Source organism: Nelumbo nucifera, chromosome 3 (assembly GCF_055504915.1).
Source record: "Nelumbo nucifera cultivar China Antique chromosome 3, China Antique-T2T, whole genome shotgun sequence".
Classification (NCBI taxonomy): domain Eukaryota; kingdom Viridiplantae; phylum Streptophyta; class Magnoliopsida; order Proteales; family Nelumbonaceae; genus Nelumbo; species Nelumbo nucifera.
In genome coordinates this window covers 71,607,932-71,620,893 of record NC_142651.1, presented here as the reverse complement: position 1 = coordinate 71,620,893, position 12,962 = coordinate 71,607,932, and the positions used below count along the sequence as shown (strand labels likewise).

The 12,962-nt window shown below is 35.4% G+C and overlaps 1 long non-coding RNA gene across 1 annotated transcript; it reads right to left on the bottom strand.

The window, feature by feature from the left end:
- Nucleotides 1-54: 54 nt before the first annotated feature.
- LOC148801335 (uncharacterized) lies at nt 55-5,674 on the bottom strand. Its single transcript, XR_016084610.1, has 3 exons — nt 5,200-5,674; nt 4,809-5,099; nt 55-4,708 (listed from the first exon to the last, which is right to left on the bottom strand). It is a non-coding gene; the product is annotated as an uncharacterized LOC148801335 (long non-coding RNA).
- Nucleotides 5,675-12,962: the final 7,288 nt, after the last annotated feature.

Genomic DNA, 12,962 nt, shown 5'->3' with positions numbered 1-12,962 from the left:
AAATCCACAATCATTTTTCTCAAATATCAATCAAAACAATCACAAAAGCATGTAGATAATGGGTGTTGTCATTTTTGTATCTAAGATAACAGGCTTTGGAAAGGCAAACATATGCTGTTACCATGTGTTAGACAATGTCTGTTATAAAATCTGATTAATCTTAACACCTATGATGTGACACATAGGATGAAAACAAAAAGATAAATGCTTAGATATGAATATTTGTCCTCTATTAGTTCTTTATTGGGTAAAAACCAACCTGGTGGAGTCTGTGGATGAGACACTGATCCTGAACATTACAGGAGTTGGTCCATGAGGGTCCCCCATGTTTCATTGATCTCGACTTGTTCAACACTTGATTGTTCTAAACATGTTCACCACATAGTTTGGCTAAGGCAAACAACATCAGGGAAAGAAAGTTGGATGCGAGCGTGAATTCACATCCAGTTAGTCTTCTTGGCTCTATGTTCCCTGCTCTCCCAGGCCATTTGAACGACCATCACCAATCTTGCAGTTCTTTCCATTGGCCCTTTACTCCCAATCTTTTCTTCTCTCTTTTGCCCTTCCATCTCCCTTTATTCTCCTTTACTTTCTTCTAAAGTTCATCATGGATCTTTCCATGCTACAAAATGGAGAAAATCTCATTTCAATTGAAGCTAAAACCTTTCCCTCCATCATATCTCTGACCCTAGTGACTCAATCTTTCAATGAGGGAGAGTAGTAGAGAAAAGTGTGAAAAAGACGTAATTACATGACATTCAGATTTTCTGCTCATAGGCATCTGATCTAATACATCTCCAAAACTATGGGATAAGTTCCTTGGAATCTTGGACAGAATAAGCATTTTTTATGGTAAAGAAAAATTCATTAAATCAAAATGAAGACACAAAAATAGGTTGTAAGGAATTACCCACAAAGGACAAGATAACCAACAAGCATCCTAAACTCCCCATCATGACCAATCAAATAAGAACTTACATAGACTAATGGCGGTATGGCACACTTTGAAAACTATGACCCAAATATAAGAATCATTACAAACAAGAAAAAACAAGGATTCTCTCAGACCTCTATCCAAAAATCATACTCCAGCCATCATAATCGCCCGCATCAGGTATCAAAAATGTGTCTCCAAATATGGTTACCGGTGTCAACTAAACTCCTACCCCATTCTTTTTTTTTCTTTTTGATAATTAACTCCCACCCCATTCTTTTCAATTGTCCCTCACATAGTGTTCTGTTTCTAAAACTTCCCCCGATTTCTGGTCTCTTATTTCCCCATCTTCCAACTGTTCAGAAAACTCCCCTCCTAAATATAACACTCCCAACACTTCCCTCATTTCAACTTGAGTTTCTTTACCAATGACTTTCTTCAGAATAAGCATTTTTTTAAGTGGTATATTTATATTGTTGTAAAGCAGGGAAACTCCTACTTCATTTATAATGGAGTATTGAGATATATACTCAGATGAACAAAACAAAGAACAGAATGTACACAAGACAGCTTGCATCAGAGAGAGAGAGAGAGATGGAATCCCAGTAACACTGGATTGCTTAGCTGTAACCCCAGGAATTGCTGAGTCCCTCTTTGCCAGCAGATCAGGTATCACTCAGTCCTATGCATAACAACCTCTATGATGAAAGCTTTTGAGTCAAAGATCTGGCTGTAGCACTCTTTCCAGATAGCTTAAAAAAGAGCAAATGGTGTTACTTTATTTTAATTTTTGAGAAAGGATAACAAAAATTTGATTAAATAAAAGAGGTAGTATATTCCGATAGGTAGAAGGTTAGAAGTTAGAAGGGTGGGATGTTTTCTGAAAATCTTGATGAGCTTCCCAACTCTGCTGGGTAAGATATAAGAGCTAAGGAGAGTTCCTATGGCGTCTAGGAGTCAGCATGGATTATCTCTTACATAGAAAGTATTGAAATGGGCTATAGTGGCCACTGCCATTATGATAGTTGATGCTCACTGCAGAGATCATCTGAGACCATTTGAAGCAAACAAAACTTTTTTCTTTCCAAATCCTGGTTTTGGCCTTCTAGAAGGGAAGTGCTAGTCATGGAGCTGAGAAATGCATTCTTTACCAAATAAATGCCTGGAAGTAACACGATTTTAAAGCCTTTCTTTCCAGATGCAATCAAGATGTAAATTGTTTGCTTCCCTTTCGACCAGAGGTTGCTAGAGATTTTCACTTGAATCAGGGAACTATATATAGGTATTGTAGGTGTTGGATAGAGCACATTGATGCTCTGTGACCTCAAGATGGATATGATCAGGGTGTCTGGCAACAAAGCTATATCAATTCCTCAGTCAACTAGCTCAGTTCTGTTAAAAATTGTTATCACAAAATGCAATGCCCAATCATCTCTACTGAGACCAAATTTTTTTTATATGACTGCTTAGACATGATCAAATTTAATCATGCCTCAACATATAATATATAAGCAAATGAGTCTAATCTCTTTGGTAAGATTATGCATGTTATAGATGACATAGTAAGACAGAAGGCATTTATACTAATGAGTTCTATTTGCAAATTTCAGGTGCAAATATAATTATCATTTCCATTTTCAGGATTTGACATTGGAGAAAGTAATTTTGCTTTGTTATGGAGAACAAAAAAAGGAACCTCCTTCTAAAACCATTTCCAATAAGTTTCAGATTTATCTTGACACGATGCATTGCAATGTTTTGAGAAATTGGTGCAAAACTGCATCAAATTACTTGCAGAAAATAATGGATTTTTAGCTCCTCTAAAGTGCTACAAGAAATGGAAAAGTGCAAAAGGCATCATCAGGCTGGCATAGAGATACAAATGTGGACAACCAGAAGCAACACCAAAAAAACTTAAAAATTATTTTCATTTGAGTCATAAATCACAGCCATAAAATCTAATAGACCATTCAGGTATTGAATGGTCTTTATATTTATTTATTTTAAAAGCCAATAGACCATTACTACTAATATAAACAACAATAAAAGGTACTTGAGAAGTTGACAAACCATTACAAAGGCATATAACACAAAAGAATCTACCAAACAAAATATAAACAAAGGAAGGCATTTTTAAAATAGGTGCATGCCTTTTGAAAAGGGCAATGCCATGTACCCTATGTTTCAAATCCAGAACAATCATCCAACAAGCCAAATTCTCTGAAAACTGGACTCAACTTGATTCAGTTCAACAGAGACATATACCAATTATACTGGGTCAGCTACATTTATCATATCATAATTCCAGCCCATCCTAGGCCCCTCTGCCAAACCACGAGTCATCAGGTCATTTCTCAGTTTTCACAACCTCAACCCATAGCTTTTGGCATTCTCCTAGTACCTAGATGACCATCAGCTTGCATCAAATAACTCCTTATTGGTGCTCTAGATGGTTTTCGAGAAAATCTCCAAGCCACTTAGTCCACTTCTCATATTTTGTGTAGAAGATGCTTTAGTTCAAGTTATTTTTATTAGCACTTGAATGTACAATGCCCTCATCTGAAATGGAATCATTTATGGTCATTAGGGAAAAAAGTTCATTGCTTGATATCTTGAAGTGATCACATCCCCATCTTGACTTAGAATCCAAAACAATAAAGAATGCAATGAAATCATTTTATTGCAGATGCCAAGCACACCAAGGTTCAAAGTGGTTTTTAGGGTCACTGATACTTTAAATAATAAGGGTTATGTGATTTTAATTGTTTTAAATATTAATAACTGATTAGACATGTCCACTGTCAAATTGTCAAACCAACAAACTTAAAAAAAAAAAAAAAGAGTATTGATAGAAATAAACTCTCTAGAAAATTTAAGTAGCATGTTGCTGATCAAAACTGAGGAAGGGGTAATTTGGCAGCTAAGGAATGAATTCAGGCACTTCAAACAGCTTTCTAGAGATATGCTCATCCAAATAAGATGGATTAGAAGATCTGCATACAGCATGGCAGATGGCCTAGCTAAACAAGGAATTCAGAGACAACCCATGTTTTGGGCTCATGTGAAAATTTGGGCTGGCTTTTTGGGTTTGCTGTTTTTTTTACAATCTCTAGCTGTATCTTTCTATTCTAAATTAATATTTCAGTTTTTCTGTTACTGATCAAAAAAAAAAAAAAATTGCTTATCATGTTACTTTGAATAGTAAAAGAAACAGGGCCTTTTACCTCTTCTGACCGCACTATATAACCCTCCCCCTCCCCCATAACAGAAATATTTTCTTTCAATTCAGTCCTACATCCTAAACATCCTAAAGACCACCACTTTATATTACATTCTATCATTTATGGGCGATAATTGGTGACAGTTGCTGCATTACATACTAATACGATTATATGCCCATTACTCCCTCTGTCTCGGAATCAAAGCATCTACTGGCCAACATAAAATAGAGTTACACATAGTACACCTTTACACATATCATAGAAAGATCATTCGCTATGATCTTTTACAATCTCAACCCAAAACCATAAACTGCATAAAAAAATGAATTCAAATTCAACGTTTACGCATTCAAGCTGCAGATCCTATAATAGTACTCACCCGAAGGAAGACTTCAAAATCCTATACCTCCTCGTCCGTGTCCCGATACGATTCGATCAAACACGCAGCCCTCTCTTCCTCAGTCAAAGACTCTCCAACGGTTTTCAGCTCCGACGTCCTGGAAAGCAAGTTTCTGATTGTCACTCGCCCGATCTCCCTTCTCATTGAGAGGAACTGCAGAAACCAGCCGCCAAATCAAGAAAATAGACAAAACATCGAAGTAACCCACAAACAAGAAAGCTACTTGGGTTTTAGGGTTTTGAGGATTACTCACATAGGAATTCAAGCTGCGAAGCTCCACCTGAGTGAACTGGCTCTGGAGCCATGGATCGCCATTCGCAGGTAAGTCTGAGGAAATCGAGTGGTTTTGTTCTCTGTTTTCTCTTTTCACCCGAAGGAAGACTTCAAAATCCTATACCTCCTCGTCCGTGTCCCGATACGATTCGATCAAACACGCAGCCCTCTCTTCCTCAGTCAAAGACTCTCCAACGGTTTTCAGCTCCGACGTCCTGGAAAGCAAGTTTCTGATTGTCACTCGCCCGATCTCCCTCCTCATTGAGAGGAACTGCAGAAACCAGCCGCCAAATCAAGAAAATAGACAAAACATCGAAGTAACCCACAAACAAGAAAGCTACTTGGGTTTTAGGGTTTTGAGGATTACTCACATAGGAATTCAAGCTGCGAAACTCCACCTGAGTGAACTGGCTCTGGAGCCATGGATCGCCATTCGCAGGTAAGTCTGAGGAAATCGAGTGGTTTTGTTCTCTGTTCTCTTTTCTAAGAAGCACGATATCGAACTCTTGTCTGAATGGACCAACTCTTATATAGAAATTAATCGATGATCTCTTGCTCTCAAGTCGATTGATAAGGATTTAGACCGTTACAAAATCAATTTAAATGACAGGGTAAAGCGTAGCAAAGATTGCAGAATAAATACCACGATTCTTACAACGGTATATTTAAAATTCTAACAGAATTAGTCATCGAGCGGTGGTGGCCTTCGGGAATTACCGTGTCCTTCACCTCCATCCAAAGTAGCCAGACAGAAATACTTATCAAAAAGGGAATAAGCAGCCAGACAGAAAAAGAGAACGGAGTGGGGAGAGGGAATTTTCAGAACGTCCGAAGGCTGTTCATTGGCCGGGCTCGGGCTTGCGTTTTGTCAAAATTCTAATGGGCCTAGACAGAAGCCCGAGTCCGAGATAGTGTAAAGTTGGGACCGAAGTCCGGATTGTGAGAGTCTACGTTTTATGCACTCGTGGGTTTATTGGATACGTGATCCCACCATTCAGAAGCGACCACATTGGCATTTCAACAAAAACACTAATATTAACGGGTGTTCAGCCATTAGCTGAACAAACCCGATTTAACCACCCGCAAAAGGACAAAATTCAAAAACAGGGCTTCTTTCAAAAGTTTTAAGGTCATTCGAATTCTCCCCTCCCCATCTCTTGTCCTCATCTTTTTCGAGCCCCAACCCGAGCATCCCGTTGGCCACTCACCACACACCGGCGCGTTGGACTGTGGAACAGAGTGGTGAGAGGGAATTCTGAGAATGTCCGAACATAAAAGAGGGACTCTATCATAATACAAGGTATGATTTGAGAATTCAGAATATGACGAAAGTGTCCCTTACATAACTGTTTAATTTCTATGACAAGTAGGGGTGTACATTCGGTTTGGTTCGGTTCAAACCGATGACCTAACCCACTACTTAGTTTGGTCATATCCCTCAATTGAACCGAACGAAACAGGGTTTAAACTGAACCAACCCATACCGTATTTAAAAAATACAAGGACTGAGTTAGTAGAAAAAGGGAAAAATCAAACAAGAGTTAGTAATTAGTAAATACTAATTAGTAATTACTCTTTGATAGTTTGACTCCTAACCCAACTCGGGCACTCCAATGTGGTTGTCTTTTGTGTTTCCCACTTACTAGTTACTAGTAATTACTAAATACTAATTAGTAAAGTAGTAATTAATTTAAATTAGTGTTCTTATTTAGTATTGATACTAACAAAAATTCCGATTGGACTCAATGCCTAAAGGGAGATTTAAGAAAAAGAGTAAAAACAATAATTAAATTAAGGGAAATTTTCTAATTAGTACCGTATACTTTGGGCCTAGTGTCACTTTGGTCCCCAAACTTTAAAACATGACAACTCAATACCTTAACTTTCAAAATGTGCCAATCCAATACCTGTCGTTAACCAGCCCATTAAACAGTCGTCAAGTGGCATTTAAAAAGACATAAACACCATTTGAGTGTCATCTAATTGTCTTTAGCAACCATCCAAACGTTGACCAAAAATGAATAGTCTCAAATCATTGTCTCTTCTATTCATGAAAGTTGGGGTCATGTCTTAGTGGGCACTATAGTGACTCCAACTTTCTTGAATAGAAGAGGCAAGGATTTGACACTTTTCATTATTTTATCAACATTTGGATGGTTGATAAAGAGAATTAGATGACACACGAAAGGCATTTGTGTCTTTTTAAATGCCACTTAACGCATGGTTAATGGCAGGTACTGGATTGGCACGTTTTGAAAGTTCGGGTACCGAATTATCGTGTTTTAATGTTTGGGGAGTAAAATGACACTAGGACTAAAGTACAAGGTAGTAATCGAGAATTTTTTCCTTAAATTAGTGAAACATAATACAATTAATATAAATAATTAATTATATAATATACAATTTTATATAGTATAGTAGTTTGGTTTTCTGTTCGATTTTATTAAATTTTTAACACATCAAAAACCGAACCAAACCAATACCTGAATTAGCTTATTCAGCTTGGTTCAGCTCGTTTTTCGGTTTTTTATCCAAATTTGAACACCCCACTTTCCAAGGGAGAGGATTAGAAGTGTAAATCGAGCTGTTCTGGGCCGTAACAAGATTTTGGACCAACCTGCACACGGGTCGTGCTGGGCACAACACAATCATGTGGATCATTCTGGGTTGGGGGTTTCAAGTCCATAAGCCTGCACGGCACAGCCCAACAAGTAGCACAACCTACAAGCCCGCAATGGATCGAGAGTAGCCCATTCGAGAAACTAGCCGTTGGGGCCCTTGGGGGACCCCCCCCCCCCCCCCCCCAAACATCTAGTTTCAACTTTTTTTCAAGGGGCTTTTACAGACATACCACCTCGATCAACAACTATAAGCCTATAAATAGCTAGTTTGGGACAATAATGCCCCTTCAATAACTATATCCTATAATTATATATCAACTAGTTTGAGACATTCGGGGCATTTGGGTAAAGTGATAGATACTTTACAATAACCAAAATACCCCTCTCAACAACTAAAAAACTGATAGTATTTAGGGTATTTTAGGCAATTGAATTATTTTCAATTCCTATAAATAACCCTATCCTCCACTATTCTCACCACACCAATTTAGCAATTCTTTTCTCAATTCTCATACTCTCAGTCTCATCTCATACAATTGCATACTGTCATACACTTAGCAATTTAGGAGGCTTTGAGGCTTCAACCGTTAAAATCAAGTTGAGATTCTAAACAAGTAATCCGATCATGAAAAAATTGCAATTACATAAATTTTTATTTGTTAGAATTAAAAAAAATGGTTGGCTCCTCCTCCTGAAACCAATTCCCTAACATTAAGTTCACTAGCCTGATTTAGCAAATATTTAAAATAGATAAAGTTGAGGGGAAGAGAAAAAAAGCCATTTGCCAAAAATGTAGGATTGGCTTTAACTTTAGTAGCAAGGGTAGCATTAGGCACTTGGATAGACATTTGCTCTTCAATGAGAAACAAGAAAAATACATCTACTTCAAAGATTATTTGTTAGATGTTAAGGATAAATTACAAGACAAAGGAGGTCATGACACTACTACACTTGATGAAGCTGATGATTAAAGTCATGGAGATGGAGTAATTTTTTTCAATTTTATTTAAATTATTTGCTATTTTTTCAACAATGTAATTTTTTATTTTCAATTTATAATTTTTATATTTTAAATGAAATAGAATTCCTATTTTTTTACAATTTGTTATCCATTTTGTATTTTGGTAATTTTTTTTCATTTCTTTGTTAGATTTTTTGTTTTTTCAAAATAAAATGTCAAAATGACAACAAAAAAAAATCAGTATGGGCCTTTCTGGCCCGATTCGGCCCAGGCACAAAGCCCGACCCATATTCCCAATCGGTACGACTTGTAGCTCGCTTGTCCCAAACTTGCACGGGCTCGAGTTGTGGGTCGTGTCTGGCTAACCCCACAAATTATCCCACGGGAGGGAAGAACGGTCCGGCTCGGCCCACAGGCCAACATGACACAATCTGCTCTTTGTGCGGTCTACATGCGGGTAGTGCCATGCTGGCCCAACATGACCCGATTTACACCTCTAGTTAGAAATCAGTGTTGACGTGGCACTGTCTGACCCGTTGGACCTAGACGCTCGAAACCAGTGACCTATGACCCAAAGGCAAAAACGTTTTAGCCTTCGAGTCGGTTTTTAAAACATTACCTTTTTTCCTATTTTGAAACACTGGTAGATTTTTTTTCTCCGGTCCTCAATCATGACGAATCCACATTTGAGGTTGATGGAACAGGAAAATCAAGGTATAGTGTCACACTCTCAACTCAGATGGATTCTGAGATTAAAACCTTTTGCAAACCTTTTTCATAAAATAATATATACTACTTTAAAATAATAAAATTACATTTATTATTGGGACGGGACAGGTACATCCTATCCCACACCTCACTAAACATATTAGTTACCCTAAAAATAGTCTCCGATAGAGAGAGAGAGAGAGAGAGAGAGAGAGAGATAATTTGTTAGGAAAAAAATAATTAATTAATTAATTAGTTAATTAAAGAATTCAATAAATTAAGTAAATAGAAATCTATGGATAATAATTTACTTAATTTTATAAAATAGATAAATCAATAATTAACTTTAACAAAAAAATATAAATAAATATTCACTTGTGATTGGTGCAAGACTAGTCCAAGCTATCCCCAACCAAACTTGCATCATTGACAACCGTAAATATTGGTCACAGGTTGAATTAAATAAATAAAACTTTGTGGAGAATAATTTATTTAATATATTAAAACAAATAAATGAATAAATTAATTTAGTAAAATAAATAAATAAATTTTCAGTTATTGTTGGGACAAGACATGTACAGCCTATTCGACACCAGAACTAATACGTTGTTCATAAATTAAATCATTAATTAGATGAACAATTAAGTTATGTAAATAAATAAAACCTATGGGTAATAATTTACTAACTTTTGGAAAAATAAATAAATATCCAAACTATCTAGATCTAAACCCAATCCATTGACAACCCTAAATATGTAACTCAGGAGGGAGGGAGAGAGAGAGAGAGAGAAATAGTTTGTTTATAAACTAAAATAATTTAGTAAGTTCAGTAAATATTTTTTAACTTAATAGCATAACTATATTAGTAATTAGGTGAGAAAATGAGAGGAACAATGAATTTCCTCACCATGATTCGGGCTCTATATGAACTTCAGGCTCATGCTCAAGATGTAGGCCCGAAGTTCAACCTGGACTCAAACTTGCGTATAAATATGTTCTATTGATCCTGTTAATAATTTTAAACCAAGTTGAGACCTAACCTACTAATAGCCCTAAATATTAGGCTTAGGGAGAGAGATTGAAATAACTAAATAGTTAAATAAATTATTAATTACTTGAATACTTTAGTAAATTAAAAAATAGAAATCTATGGATAATATTTTACTTAATTTTGTAAAATAAACAAATCAACAATTTACTTTAATAAAATAACTAAATACTCATTTATTATTGTGTGTCGGGTTGAATCAAATAAATAAAAATTTATACATAATAGTTTATCTAATGTATTTAAATATATAAATGAATAATTTAGTTTAGTAAAATAAATAAATAAATAAGTTTTCATTTATTATTGGGACGGGACAGGTACATGCCATCCCACTCTAGACCTAACTTGTTGATAGCCCAAAATAATTTGTTAGTAAACTAAATTATTAATTAATTGAATAATTTATTAAACTAAATGAATAAAATTTGTAGATAGTAATTTAGTTAATTTAGTAAAATAAAAAATAAAGAAATATCCATGGTATCTATGACGTCCATATAATTGGTTATTACAAATCTATTCATTAGTAAAATCATCTAGTGAGTACAGACAACCATAAGTTGTTGAATCAAATTTTTATAATAAAGATACACCACATTCTTGCAATCTGGAAATATGCTTGCAGATCATATGGGTAAAGTATGTGAACTGCTTTCAAAATTCACACTTGCAGCAGATTGGGCACCCATATTGACAAGAAAAGCAATACATACCCCTACCCCTAATGTTTCATTATAAAGATGAGTCTTAAACGAAATAAATCCATTTAAAGTAATCAAATAATAACAGCATTAGAAGATATTTACACTTGCAACAACAGATTGAGTGCCCATATTGACAAGAAAAGCAACCCATATTGACAAGAAGATCTTCACACAACATTAAACAAGAATAAATCCATTTCAAAGCATGTGGTTAACTTTCAAATGTTTCTTTGCTAGTGTTGGTATGGATTAAAATTCTAGTACTTCGTCAACACCAGCATGTGGGCACAAATTCATGACAGATTGCATTTTCTTGGTCTTTTACAAGCCAACAACCAAGTTGAGCATATCTCCAATTAATAACTAATTGCATTCAATCTCATCCAAAAACCCAATGGAAAAGATTTTTGTTTCAATTGGTAATTTTTTGAGGAGTTAGAGTAATGTGTCCAACATTGATTTGTCAGAAAGATGTGAATAAAGTTTTGGACAGGGTCATTATTGCTAAAAATTCATGACTATTAGCAATCCGCAAACCTTTTCCTTCTGAACAATTAAATGACCAATGAAAATTAAGAAGCACCGGTGAGAAAATTGGACATACTGATTTGTACTCAAAAGGGAGCTAGAAAGTTAAAAATCTGCCCAGGGAGAGGAAGAGAGAGAGATTGCACAAATGAACCAAAATTCAAAAGGAAAAAAAAAACCACGATATTCAAGCATCTAACAAATCCCTAAAACTATCTCAAACATCTATTAATTGTTGCAAAATACAACCAACAACAGTTCTTTGTCTAATTAGGAAAAAAAGGCTAAAAAAGGTATTATAACAGATTTATTAAATTTAGGCAAAGCACATCAATCTGAACCAACTCAGATTACAAAGAAAGAGAGTACTTCCCTGTCAAAATAAAATTGAGAATCAAAAGCATTACCTGGTAATCTGATTCCATCATCACCAACAAGAATAATAATCTCCTTGGCCAGGCTCAACTCAATATTTAAGGCCAATGGTTGGGTTGGGCTCGTACTTGGGCTTGAATATGTTCTTTTGCAGGGGTGGAGCTAGAAAATTTTCATGAAGGGGCCAAAACGTAAGGTGAAATTTGGGGGTCTGGGGGGAATAAATATGGATGGTTAAATGAGGGACACCCCATTGGGGTGGAGAGTGGGGAGGGGAAATTTTAGGGGTGCAAGTCGGATTGTCCCGAGTTAACTATTTACACTGTTTCGGGCTCAGGCTTCAGGTTGGGCCTATTGAAATTTTGACAAAATCCCAACCCTAACCCGGAAAAGTTGCACCCCTAGAAAATTTACATGGAATAGTGGGGATTTTTTGGCCACAGGGGAGCCATGGCTCCCCTGGGTACCCTGCCTCCACCCCTGTTCTTTTGATATAAAGACAAAGCCCAACCTGAACTTGGCCTAAATTAGATAAATATTTTTTTTTAACTTAATAAAATAATAGATGTTTATTAATTGGCATCATTACAAATAATTAGATATTTATCAACAATTACATAAGAGGGATTTTTAGCAATTTTTTTAATAAAAATAAATAAATAAAATTATTTCACTTAATAATATAAATATATAAATAATTATGCAATTATTTATTAATTAATTGAATAATTTAGTTAAGTAAAAAAATAAAATCATTAATTAATTGAATAATTTAATTAAGTAAAAAAATAAAATCTATGGAAAATAATATACTAACTTTTGGTAAAATAAATAAATATCCAAGCTATCTAGATCTAAACCTAATCCATCGACAACCCTAAATATTTAACTCGGGGAGGGAGAGAGAGAGAAATAACTTGTTTATAGAGTAAACAATTTAGTAAAATTCAATAAATAACTTTTTTAACTTAATAACATAACTATATAAATAATTGGATAAGAAAATGAGAGAGAAACAAAGAATTTTCTCACCGTTATGAACATCGGGCTCATGCCCAAGATCTAGGCCTGAAGGCCAACCCAAACTCAGACATGGGCTTAAATATACTCTATTGATATAAACGCAAATCCCAATCCAAACCTGGCCCAACCCATTAATAATTTTAATTCCAAATGAGACCTAACC